Genomic DNA, 14,397 nt, shown 5'->3' with positions numbered 1-14,397 from the left:
TCATCTGCATGGAATCCTTCCCTGTAAGCAGTTGGTGTCTGATTCCTTTCACTCAGTGTGATTTTGAGATTAAAATATATTTCTGTCTATGTTAGAATTTCATTACTTTTTATTGCCCTGCAATATAATATATCTGAATTTCATTTGTCTACCTTGCAATTTGATGCTCCCATAAAGGTATATGAACATTCATTTTCAAGTGGTGTTTGAGGACAGATGTTTATATTTCCTTTTCCTAGGCATACAATTATTAAGTTATAAAGTAGAGGTAAATTCAAATTTGTAGTAAAATGCCAGTGTTCCAAAGAAGCACACTTTAAGTTTTTCCTTTTAGGCCGACATAATAAAAAAAAAATTGGACATAATTATAATTGCAATATATTTATGCATCAACTTAGGAAATTTTAACCATATTATGGTTGAAATTTTATATCTATAAGGATGATATAGTTCCTCATTTTAAGCTTCCCATAGACTAGTTTTAATTTTCTCAATATAAGTATAGTTTCTTGAGTATATACAAGTTTGGTGTTCCATTTAAGTGAGCTCTGAGGGTTTGCATTATTTTATTTGGTTTATTGTGGTTTGCGGTCTGAACATCTGGGCTTGCACACACCAGTCAAGTGCTCTACCACTGAGCTACATACCTTGTCAGTAGTTTCATGTTTTCAAGTATTTTGTTCATTGCATTGAAGTACTTTCTAAGAGTTATTGAACATATTGCCTCTGTTATTTTTTGAGGTGTACGTTACATAAAATAATATTTCTTTTTATTGTAGTTTTATCAGTTTCATAGATTCATGATTCACAAAACTACCAATAAAATTAAAACGTATAACAGCTTTTTAACCATTACAATGTTTCTTTTTAACATTCTGTAATCAACTACTGGTGATTAATCAGGCTCTGTCGATTGCTGGTTGTTTAATGTCCCTATTTGTTGCCTATTTCAGAATCTCATATGTGTGTATCTAGTATTTTCAACTTTGCTACCTGTTCTAGATTCTGTATATCTATGATTTATTTATTTTTAATTCCTAAAAGTATCAATGTATGAATATACCACAACTGGGTTATTCCATTCCTTAGGTGAAAGACATTGTTATATAATAAGAAACACATGTTTCTTCTTTGTTCCCATTTGCTGGAACAGAGCTCCTAAAACCTTTGTACTTTGCTTTGAGACAAAAGTGAAAGCAGCTTCTTTTTACTAAAAATAATCTCATTTTAACTATATCTAGTCTGTTTTAATGACTCAGCAAACTACGAGAGTCTTGATGGGTGCCTAGCTAACTTCAGAATTGGAGCTGTTAACCAGGAGAACTGACCAATCAGGTTGAAACTTTCATCATCAGGCCTGGATTTCTAGGAGGGCACAGGCAGTGAAAATTATACAAGGTAACATTACACAAGTTTATAAACCTTGTGAAAACCACCAATTCTCAATGATGTAATTAATCATGCTTATGTAATGGTAACTCCACAAAAGATCTTAAATGAAGTCTTCAAACCTAGATGTTGACAAGTTAAGAGCCTGGGAGAGTGGAGTGTATTGAAAAGGTGTGGAAGCTATGCACACACTTTCCCACCACGTCTGGCCCCATGCATCTCTTCCATTTGACTATTTCTGTATTGCATCCCTAATACCAGTAATAGTGACTAAGGCAGTTCTTGAGTTCAGTAAATCATTCCAGAAAATTATCAAACAAGGTGTGGGGTTGGAAGAACCACAGATTTATAGGCAGTCAGTCAGAAGTATTGCATGTCCCACAGAAAAGATTCCTCAAAGTGTGCATGTGTTGAGATATATATATATATATATATATATATATATATATATATATATATATATTTAATTTTTCTTAATTTTTTATTGATTTTTTTATAAAATAAATGACAGGGGCTGGGAATGTGGCTCAAGCAGTAACGAGTTCACCTGTTATGTGCTGGGCACTGGGTTCGATCCTCAGCACCACATAAAAACAAAATAAAGATGTTGTGTCTATAGAAAACTGAAAAATAAATATTAAAAAATTTCTCTCTTCTCTCTCTATTAAAAAAATAAAAAAATAAATGACAGTGGAATTCATTACAATTCGTATTACACATATACAGCACAATTTTACATATCTCTGGCTGTATATAAAGTATGCTCACAACAATTTGTGTCTTCATACATTTACTTTGGATGATATCCATCACATTTCACCATCCTTGCTAACCCCCCCATCCGCTTCCTTCTCCTCCCACCCCTCTGCCCTATCTGGAGTTCATCTATTCCTCCCATGCTCTCCCTCCCTACTCCAATGTGAATCAGCCTCCTTATATCAGAGAAAACATTCAGCATTTGATCAAGTGGGATTCATCCCAAGGATACAAGGTTGGTTCAATATATGGAAATCAATAAATATAATTCATGATATCAATAGACTCAAAGATAAAAATTATATGATCATCTCAATAGATGCAGAAAAGGCATTTGACAAAATACAGCATCCGTTAATGTTCAAAACACTAGAAACACTAGAGATAATAGGAACATATCTCAACATTGTAAAGGCTATCTACGCTAAGCCCAGGCCAACATCATTCTAAATGGAGAAAAATTGAAGACATTCCCTCTAAAAACTAGAACAAGACAGGGATGCCCTCTTTCACCACTTCTATTTAACATAGTTCTCGAAATACTGGCCAGAGAAATTAGACAGATGAAAGAAATTAAAGAGATATGTATAGGAAAAGAAGAACTTAAATTACTACTATTTGCTGACAATATGATTCGATACCAAGAAGACCCAAACAGTTCCACCAGAAATCTTCTAGAACTAGAATATTAATTCAGCAAAGTAGCAGGATATAAAATCAACACCCATAAATCTAAGGCATTTCTGTATATCAGTGACAAATCTGCTGAGAGGGAAATGAGTAAAATGACCCCATTTACAATAGCATAAATAAATAAATAGATAAATAAATAAATAAATAAAATACCTGGGAATCAACTTAATGAAAGAGGCGAAAGATCTATACAATGAAAACTGTGTTCATACATTTTTATAAAATTTGCTAAAGTAATAAAATCATTGGATTAGATTGCTTTTTTTTCATTCTGACTTCTCTCATATTTTTATTATATTAGGTGAAATTAAGTAACCATAAACGTTTTTGATATATTAAAGTAGAAATGGGGTTTTGAATAAATTTATTTTGGTCTAATGGGCCATGTTAACTGACTCTTTGTAATTTCTTGTCTACTTGACTTCTAGTAAAGCATCCTAATGTAAAAATGACTTCTACAAATACTGTGCAAATATTATAGACTCACTTAATTCACCTAGCACTCTGACACTACTATGCAGAGCAATGGCTTCAACTTACTGTTACATGTTTTATTGGCACCTGGTATTGAAAATATGTGGGTGAAAGAGGGAAAACAATAATACTAGTCTGTAGAAAATGCTTCCAATAATAATCAGACATATTAAATTTAAACAGAGAATTTTAATTTCACCTAAATTTATTTAAGGTTTTCTCCTTGGAAAAAATATACTTACTATTGTGATATATATCATGATATATAAATATATGAAATATTTGGAAGAATCATGCAAAAGAGAATTTATCAGATTTCTGGTGTTTATGAGAGGAAAACATGCAACATTATGCAGTAGGAAATTAGCTTTTCATGAAATACATGTTTTTATGCTGATCAAAGCAATATAGGATGTCAGTCTTCATTATCTCACACATTCTGTCTTCACATAATCTAGGTTTCCAAATGAAATAATCCCAAAACTTTAATATAAACACAGCATAAACTATCAGAAGAAACAGATATTACAGTTAAAAAAATTCTTAGACATATTCATCATTAAGCTGAGGTTCATATGTAGTAACTATCAACTTTAAATTCATTTCAGTTGTTTATATATATTACTAAATATTAGTTTGGCTTCTGGTATTACAGAAAGAATTACCTCAGTGGAAGACCTAAGAATATAAGGTTAAATAAAAAAGACTGATAGACTCAGAATGAGTATGATAAGAACTTTTAAAAGTTATAAAAATTCCACAGAGCGCTGGGGATGTGGCTCAAGCAGTAGCACACTGGCCTGGCATGCCTGCGACCCGGGTTTAATCCTCAGCACCACACACAAAGATGTGTCCGCCGAAAACTAAAAAATAAATATTAAAAAAATTTCTCTCTCTCTCTCTCTCTCTCTCTCTCTCTCTCTCTCTCTCCTCTCTCTCTCTCTTAAAAAAATTCCACTGAGCACAGAGGATTGTTTGTACCTTGAGTATATTTTAATCAAACAAAATGCACTAGACCAATATCTGTAAGAACAAGTGCAAAACACAGTTGTTGCAGTTATTAATCTTTTGTACTTTTGAAAGTAAAAGTTCTTTTTTTCCAGGAGTGGCAGTTTGCAAAATAGAAAACTAATATAAAAAAATGATATATCAGATGTATGAACATTTGGAAAGCTATTAAAGTGTAAAAAATGTTATTTGTTTATCCAAATGTTACCTTTTAGTTTTGAAGAAATAATCAAAGCAATCAAAAGATGCTCATAAAATAAATGTCAAATAAAATAAATAATAAAGTGTTGAATAACACAAAACATGGACCAGTTTGCAACTTCTGTGCCCAGTACTATAACAGAAAAATCTTTTTTTTTTTCATTAAGGAAACTCTTTGTGAGTTTCAACAAAGTGAAATAGGGTCTGGAAAACTGTCAACTGCTTTTGAACAATGTTCACTGTCCATCAGACAACTACAAAGCCATTTTTAAAAGTGTTGTGAAAGAGCTGCAGTGCTTTTTAAAATCTTAATTATGCATGATATGTGCTATATGTACCTCATTGCTTCAATCATGTTGAAGGAACTGCACATCTCCTGGAGTTGTTGACTACTTTGGTATTTGAAATAATTATGTGTTATTTTCAGCTCAGCGATAGATGGTGTATTTTAAACACACTTGAAGATGATTTTTAATGGGTAAATGTAATGATATACTTTGCACATTATAAAGCCATTCAAAACTTACAATATGCATAAAACAACATTTTAAAGACTATATATTTTTAAAGAGTTGGAAGAGAAATTTAAATTTAAATGAGATGCAAAACATTTATTCAAGACTCTGATTAACTTCAAAATTTTAAGAGAAGTTTGGCAAGATATTTGTTCTATTTCAATAGAAAAAAATTGAAGAATTGTGATTTGTATATATATGAATCATAGCATATTCATTCAAGTGTACAGTTATTTATTAATGAATAGAGACAAAATTTCAAATAAAATGTAATGAAAGAAATACTGAAGAAGTGATAAAACTAACACAAAAATAAGAATTATTTTGATTTTCAGAAGTCTATTGTAATAAAATCATTTTGTATCAACTAAAAGCAATATGTTTTTCAAGGCAAGAGACACATTTGAATATTGAAAGTTGAATCATGCAAATACTGAAAAATACTTGTTTTCTGCTGATTTGACAGAATTCTATCCTCCATGATCAAAACATGAAATTTCAATGTTCTGCCCATAATAAAACATTAAAACTAACTAATTAAAGAAAGCTGAAAATTCCAAATGGATTTAAGTTACTACATACAGAGACCAAAGGGAAAAAAAATCAAACAAACATTTTTCATGAAAAATAAATATGATACAGGATTTCCAAAATTTTATAGTGCTAATGAATTTCCTAACATTTACAATGAGTTTTTTAAGTTAAAACAAACTGTTCTCAAATATAAATAATAATGACTTTCAATAGGCCCATATAAGAAGAAAGTTGCTTTTTTTTGTAGCCCCTATTTTGAATTTAATTTTATAGAACTGTTGGTCTATGTAGAAACAGAGTGTCTAAGTTGTCAAAAGTGTAGGAATGAGAAACAAAGTTGGATTGTTGTTAATGAGGGTGTTTCACTGTAACATTGTCTGTGGCTATAAAAGCAAAGTTGAGTCATTTGCCTATTGGTTTTGAATAAAAACTATTGATTCTTTTATTACTATTTAAAAAAATAAATACATCATTTTCTAATTAAAATAAATATATATAGTGCTGGTAAAAATGATAAGTGTTGTTAGACCATGGCCACTTTAGAACAAGAGGCAAAGGGAGAACAACTTAGGAAGCGGGTAGAATTGGAAAACAAAGCTTTGCCTTCAGAAGAGTGGATGTGTGAGAACATTGACAGGGATTGAACACTTAAATTTACAAGAAAAATAGAATCTTAACAGAAAGTAAGTAATATTGGAGTCAGTAAGTTCTTGCTAAAACTCAGCTTTAAAAGTCAATTTAATTTATACAGTGATTCAATTTTTATTTTTATTTTTTATAACTGTTATGGGCTTAAATGTACCCTTTTATCTCCACCAAATCTACATGTTGAAGCTCTCTAGCCCCTCATGTGACTATATTTGAAAACAGACTCTTCAAAGAATTAATTACGTTAAAATGTTTTCTTAAAGATGGGCCCAACTTCTGGGATAGCTGCAGTCATTGTAGACAACAAGGTTGTGCCTTGGAGAAATTCAAAGTGAGATATGGAGAGAAGCTGGCCATGTGCAAATTATGGAAGAAGCTTCAGGAAAAGACAAAACAACCTGCATTTTAATCTTGGATTTCTCTAAAACTATAAAGAAAAATTCTTTAGTCTGTAATATTTTGTTATGGTGTCCCTTAAAAACTGAAACAAAAATAATCAACTTTGTTAACAAACTTTGTTTTCCTTTATGTGATATTTACTGTTGTAAATAAAAATGTACAAATGTACGCTGTAAATTGCATGTTTTGTTTTTTATGTACTAAAAGTCAATTTTCTTAATGTCAATAAGGAGTAATTAATTAATTGTCCAGTTTCAATAACTACATGAAACGTGGCCTTATCAGTCATAAAAATATAATGTGTTCCTAGGGTAATTTTTAGAAAGAATATATACTCTATAGATTCATATGTAACAAAGAAAGAAAGAAAGAGAGAAATGAGGGAAGGAAGGGAGGAAGGAAGGAAGGAAGGAAAGAAGGAAGGAAGGAAGGAAGGAAGGAGAAAAACATGCTTAATTATAATTTTGATAAAAGCATTGACATTATGTATGGAAAGACTTGAATTTCTATACATCTATTTTTAAAGCCTCATTTTTTTCATTTAGCAAATTATATTTTAATTAGAGTGGTTAATTTTAACAAAATATTAACAAAATTTTATTGTTAATTTCTTGTTAGTTAACTGGCAGAACAATCTTAAATGCTATCCTCACCTAAGGCACTGATTAAACTGTAGTTCAGTAATGCTGAAGGCTTGAGGGAGAAAGATTAGACATAAAGACTAAAATACATGCTACTGCCATAATAATTGACCACACTGATATTATTTAGCAATCAATAAAAAAGTACCATAATACATATTTAAATGTTACAAAAAATGTCTATGGAAATTAACTTTTATCATTTTTAAATTCACTATTGTATATTCTATGGATCCAAGTTTCTTTTATTTGACTTAAAAGTAGAAAATGAGAAAATGATTCCATGATTTTTTAAGGTTGTAAACAGAAAAATTAATTGAATACATTACATAATTCTATTTTTTGTATTGCTCAAATGATTCCAGCTTTAGTGATGAATTTTTTTTTTTAGTTAACACCTTTGACATATTTCACAGTAAACTTTTCTGGTTTTTATTTTATCTTATTTTATTTTATGTTTTTGTTTGCTGTTGTCATTTTGTTTTGGATTTTTTCTTAATTTGTACTACTAAAAATATCCGGAACTAATTTTATGTTTCCTGCCACAGTTCTAAAAACACCGATTTCTGTAATTTCCTTTTACTGGAGATTGGCATTAGAAACAAAGATCTGGGTGTTATGGGCAATTATTGTTACTAGGTTGTCATTTCTTGAGCTATCACAAACCACACACACACAAATAAGTATATATGAGTATACAAATGATGTATACACATATATTCATAATTGTAGATAACAATCTGTATGTTAAGTTAAACAAGAATTTTACAGGTGTTTCCAACTCTAATCAGTTCCCAAATAGATACATCATTCTAGCCTCCTCATCTTGCTAATCTTTAAATTCCCACTTCAATAGTGAGAAACCTGTCTCTCAAACTAATTATGCATTTAGGCATTTACCTTATTCAAGTATACTATACATAACTAGAATTATTAGAATACAAAAAATCCTATTCATATTGAATCCACAATCCAATATTATTATACATAGCAGCTTGAAAGCCTAAAAAAAGACTATATACAAATTATAGGTTAATCTTTGAGGAAATTCTGACTCAGACATATTGATGGTAGGATCATTAAACAATAAGACCACTTAAGTGTAAGCTGGGCGTGCGCCTCTTGCCTGTAATTCCATTGACTCATGGGACTGAGGCAGGTGGATTGTAAATTCAAAGCTAGCCTCAGCAAAAGCGATGTGCTAAGCAACTCATTGAGATCCTGTCGCTAAATAAAATACAAAATAGGGCTGGATATGTGACTTAGTGGTTGAGTGCTCCTGACTTCAATCCCCAGTACCCCTTCCCAAGACCTCTTTAGAAAATAATGATTCCCTTCCTATAAAGTTAAACATATCATTGAGTAGAATTGGTCCACCAACATAAGTGAAAGAAAAATATTATCTAAAATAAGACTTGTTTTGGAATATTTGTGACAACTTTATTTATAAAAAACTGTTTTTACTTTTAACAGATGAATGGATAAGCAAATTGTAGCCTATCTGTGCAAAGAGTACTGCTCAGCATGGGAAGGAGTGCTGACAAACACAACAGCACAGATGATTTCAAAATAGTATACTAAACAGAAAAGGATAGGCACAGAAAAGTACATACCATATGGTTCCATTTGTATGGGATTTTAAATAAAGGAAGCTTATAAAATGACAAGAAGACCAGTGTTTGCCTGAGTTCAGAAGACAGACTGCATGCGTAGGTAGCTGAGGGAACATTCGAGACTGGAAGAATATTTCATGTCTTACATGTACTAGAGGTGACTTGGTTGTATCTATACATTGAAATTCAGTAGAACTTTATGTTTAAGATGGGTCTGAATATTCATGAAAATTATGATTCAACAAAAGCAATTGAAAAGCATTTATGACATGGTTTAGATATTATGGCTTCCAGCAGCAAGACAGCTGAAAGGGCACACATTTAGCTCAATTCTAGACATGCTCTTGTCTTTGTATTTTCTAGGAAAGTCTGATGAAAGAAATTACTGAAGAGAATTAAAACTTCTAAACTGTGCTTCATAGGAAATAGGGTACCTGCATAAATTTGATAAACTTTAAAATCCCATGGTATTTGAACTTATGGAAATAAAATTGCCTATGGAGAATAATTTAGTGTGAACATTAATCCAGGTACAACCTTCTGACAATTTTGCAGACATGACTGAACAACCCAATCAAGACAGAAATATCACACACTCAGCTCAGACACCTCAATGTCATAATCCCCATGTGGCACCAAAATATACACGGTTCACCACTTTTTACTGCCACAGTACTTGCCTAACTGGCAAGCCCAGGTATAATTTGCTATTCAGCTACATTCAGACTACTGCTAGGTCTTTCAGCTTCAAAGGACTCAATCTATTTGCCCATTCCAGAAATTTATCTCAGAGAACCACCCTAGGCCTTTCATTCTGTATTCAAACTTTAGTCTCTAGAAATATGTATGTATTTCTGTATGAATATGTTTAAACATATGAAAACAAGACTCTGAAACTCTTTTAAGACAAAACATCTAGAATGTAAATGCATGATGGGAACCAGAGAGATGAGAAGAAAACGACAATCATGGCGAAAATTATTTACAAGAATGGAGTAGTTTGGTGGAAACATAAGAAGTTTTTCAATATGTATTGAAAGGTTAATTAGTGAAGCTCATACTGTATTGGACTGAATAATGTATGTGATACTGCAAAACAGTGACAACTAGTATAGGTAATTATTTGAGAATGATAGGAAGACAAACTAGGTAACTAGAAAGGAAGATAGTAGAAAACAAGTGGAAATATTGTCTGAGAGCACATTACAAACATAACAATATTGAGGCAAATAAAAGTCAAAAGCCCAGCACTAACTGCTGAATGACTGAGCAGCTGCTGGCTGACATTGCCCAACTTCTGATTGGAATAGGTACATCTGACACCATTGACAAATATATATTTTTGACAGGACTCCCAGTTTCCCACTAAAAAATAAAGTTTTATAAAAGGAGTATAATTAAACTGAAAGCAATTGTTTAACATTATTGAGGCTAGGCGGTTCCAAAGTGACTCTATTCAAATTTATTTCTGCTATCTTTAAATATAGATAGAAATTTTCTCGTTTTTTTAAGAAAACAATGTTTCATTTTTTTTAATTTTTTTTTTTAGTTTTAGGTGGACACAATATCTTTTATTTTACATTTATGAGGATCAAACCCAGTGTCCCGTGCATGCTAGGTGAGTACTCTACCACTGAGCCACAACCCCAGCCCCAATTTTTCTCTCTCATTCTTAGTTCTGTACCTTTAGAAGTCATGTCCTTTACTGTTACAAATTTAATATTAATGCATCCTAAATAGTTAAAATGTACATGGTTTTATACCACAAATTTGCTTCTAGAAATCTTATCTCTAGGAATGAAACTTTTATCATTGTTGTGTTGTTCTTCTGGGGTTTCTGGAGATCAAACCCAGGGCCTGGAACATGCTAGGCAAGCAATCTGCCACTAAGCTACATCACCAGCCCCTCTAGGAATGAGATTTTAAAGAGCATTAGTAAACTCTTCATATTGTTCAGAGTAAAGTCTTGACAGTACATAAAGTGGTTTGCTCCTAAAGTCAACAAAAAGGGAATTTATTGAAATAAACATATGAGAAAAATCCCCAAATAGATCTAAGTAGGTCTGACCAGGTACATCAAAAATCAATTTATTCTAGACTGAAAATTCTATCAGACAGTACCTGCACTTTATGAAAATGGAGTCTGCCATTTAGCTTCTCCTTACTGACCTACGGGGAGCTACAGAGGTTTGCTGTTACATGATGGAAAAGGATTTATTGTTAAACATTCTGTGTGCTGTAAGATAAAGTGCTCTGTTATGCCACATGTACACCATTCTGCCACTTGGCTTTTATTAAAGACTCGTCTGACAGTCCTGACAAGATTTTCTCAATTGGGGGAAGTGAAAAATTCTCTTCACTTTAACTTTCGTTACAGAGGGCAGAGACAGTCAGGCACCACAGTGAACCCTATACTCTCTGGACTGCCAAGATTCTATAGTGCAAATTGGCAACTCGTTTCTTAAACTTATAGGGAAAATTATTTAAGATTAAAGAACTAAGCATTGGATTTTCCTACACATATGTATTAAAATTATCATCGACATGTCTACAGAAATTCCTTAGATTGATCCTTTGTTTTCGTTTATGATCACCTAAACATGCCATGAGCATTTAGTATATGGCAGTCATTGTTCTGAACACTTTATGTCCATTATCTCATTTAACACTTAAGAATCTATAAAGGAAATAAATTCCAGTTCCAGATAAAAATACAACAGATTAAACAATCACACAGTGGAGTCATTATCTAGAAATCAATCCTGGTGTACTTCAAAACAACAAAGGCTGTGCAAATTTCAATCAAGCATAATCATGAAAAATTAAAAAAATAATTTTGTATATATTATTGGGTTAGGAAAACAGATTAAATATAGTCTCCTCCATAAAGTGAGTTAGACTTGTATGTAGAAACATCAGTCCAAAATAAGCCCCTGGTACTAATAGAGCAATCTCTCTCCACCATAAACAACAAATACAAAGATAGCTATGTTTAGAGGTTGAAGGGGAGGGATATTTGAGAAACATGGAGCTTTAGTCACATCATTCCCTTTAAAATGATGCTGAGATCCCATTCAACTCTTTACAGTCTTCTTCAAACCAGCTGCTAAATTAAAGATCAAAAAAAAAAAAATTAACTTATTCTAAGAACAGATATTCCAGTCACAATTCCAATAGACATTCACACACTCAGAGAGGATGCCAAGAAAGTGTGACTCACCTTTTGAACATATATTTCACCATTCTTGGAGGTTGCAGGCCCCCAAAGGCTTCAACACCCTGTTTTATATACTCCAATTCTACTAGTAGATCAGTGCTATAAAAGCTGAGTTTTGGTTATTTAACTTGCATTTTCATAACTGAATGGGTAGAGAAAAATACACATGGGAAGTGGGGAAGAATATGGTACAAAAAAAATAGGTATGACCCTTCCCATGATCCCAATGCCAAAGTGGTGAAACCACTGGGGAAACTCCTGAAATTCTATATTCCTCTTTATCATTTATGCATAAACCCCGAGTATCTATGTCTTAGAAATGATAGCCAGAGGCTGCTAAGGATCCCATGTGAGTTGCCTGTAAATTTGGAAATGATGCTAAGACAAAAAGTAATCCTGATCGGATCTTTACCTCACAAGCAGAAGAATATACTCAGATTCCTCCAGTCAGTTTAGCACAACCCAGCAAAAGAGGAAGTTTTTGCTAAATGATGCTGAATAATTGCAAATGGCTGAACAAATAAGTTGATAACAGTGTTTTTTATCATGTCTCTTCAGATTCAATTTTATTTATTTATTTTTTTTATTTTTATTTTTTTCATCTTTCATACATTTGATTCAAGTGAGTTATGCATTTCCATTTTTACCCCAAATACATATTGCAGAGTCACTTCAGTTACACATTCACAATGTTTACATAATACCATATTAGTGACTGTTGTATTCTGCTGACTTTCCTATCCCCTACCATCCCCCCTCCCCTCCCCTCTCATCTTCCCTCTCTACCTCAAAATCCAAGTTGGTCTTTAATAGAGAACATGTTGTGCTCACAAACCATTTGCAAGTATTCAGTATTTCATAAATTCAGATTATAAGTTTGCTGCTCTTTTCACCTTACATTGCTTTTCGTCTCTAAATGATTGTATTATGTCTGGTACAATTTCAGGGAGAGGGAATATTTCTGTGTAAGGTTATAATTTATATAAAAACTTGACTTTGCAAATCTTATCAACTTTGTTATTTGTTCTATTAGTTTAAGTAATTAACATGGTAATTGTAAATCTCAGAATCCTAGACTAAAAAGACTATTTCCAGGTCAGACACTTTATTAAAATGCTGTGTAAAAACCATGCAGTCAATACTATGACCCAACCTGAGTAATTTTCAGATGCACAGGTGATTTACACAGTGCTGAGGTCTGGGGAAAAAATTTGCTGAACAAAGTTTCTATCCTTAAGAATACTGTTGGTGTGTGTAATACATAAGCTGCAATAGTGGCACACAATGAGTACTCCATGAAAGACATACATTTGAAAGTTTGGCCAAAAGTGGAAAGAATTTTATGTAAGTGTATGACCCTGCATGAAGAAATATTATTTTTAAACCAGCCACATAGAAATCTCAGAACAGTTAATAAAGCCTTTCCATTCTCATTCTTCCCCTGATTCAAGTTTTACTTCCTAACCCTATATTCTTCCCATTTCTTCATGACTGCAGCATGTAGGAATACTGTTGACATGCTAACTATTGCATCAGATTATAGCTATAAGATTTCTTTATGTGGTTAAAATTGTTTTTCAGCACTAGAAATATATGCATGCTTTTAAAATCGTAATAACAAAAACACTGTATTGAGAACTTGTTGAGTACTGTGTTTCCTGGTGGAAGTTCAAAACATTTTAATCCTATTGTGATGCTATGTAATAATTAGATAGGAACTATAGGATAATAAAAATGAATTATGGAGTAACTTCCATAAAATGTGGTTGAATATTGAAAAAACTTGGAGTTTTGTGAGAAAATGTGTATTTGTGAATTTTTTTATGGAAAAGAAACTTTTCAATAAAATAAAAGTCTGGCATATAAAACACTAAACTTCAAGTAAAAATACGAGGAAAATTCTATATCTGAATTCAGAAATGTGCAAACTATTACATAGGAAATAGGTTTCTAAAGAACAATTTCTGATGACAATAACATCATTATATATAAATAAAGACATGGCTGGAGTTGTGGCTCAGTGGTACAGTGCTTTCCTGGAATGTGTGACGCCCTGTGTTGGATTTTCAGCATCACATACAAATAAATAAATAAACAAACAAATGAATAAATAAAATAAAAGCTCCATTGACAACTAAACAATTTTTAAAACAATTATTCAGTAGCTTCAAGAAAAACAGCATGAATTGGGGAAATATGGAATGAGCAAAGATAAAGTGAGTAGATGTATGAGAGGAACATTTCAGCATAAATGTTAAAATTAACTACCATTTCAGGAAATATTTTGGATAATACTAAATTTGGAAGAA

Source organism: Callospermophilus lateralis, unplaced genomic scaffold, assembly GCF_048772815.1.
Source record: "Callospermophilus lateralis isolate mCalLat2 unplaced genomic scaffold, mCalLat2.hap1 Scaffold_73, whole genome shotgun sequence".
Lineage (NCBI taxonomy): Eukaryota > Metazoa > Chordata > Mammalia > Rodentia > Sciuridae > Callospermophilus > Callospermophilus lateralis.
The sequence above is the reverse complement of the archived record's forward strand: the minus strand, read 5'-3'. Positions refer to the sequence as shown.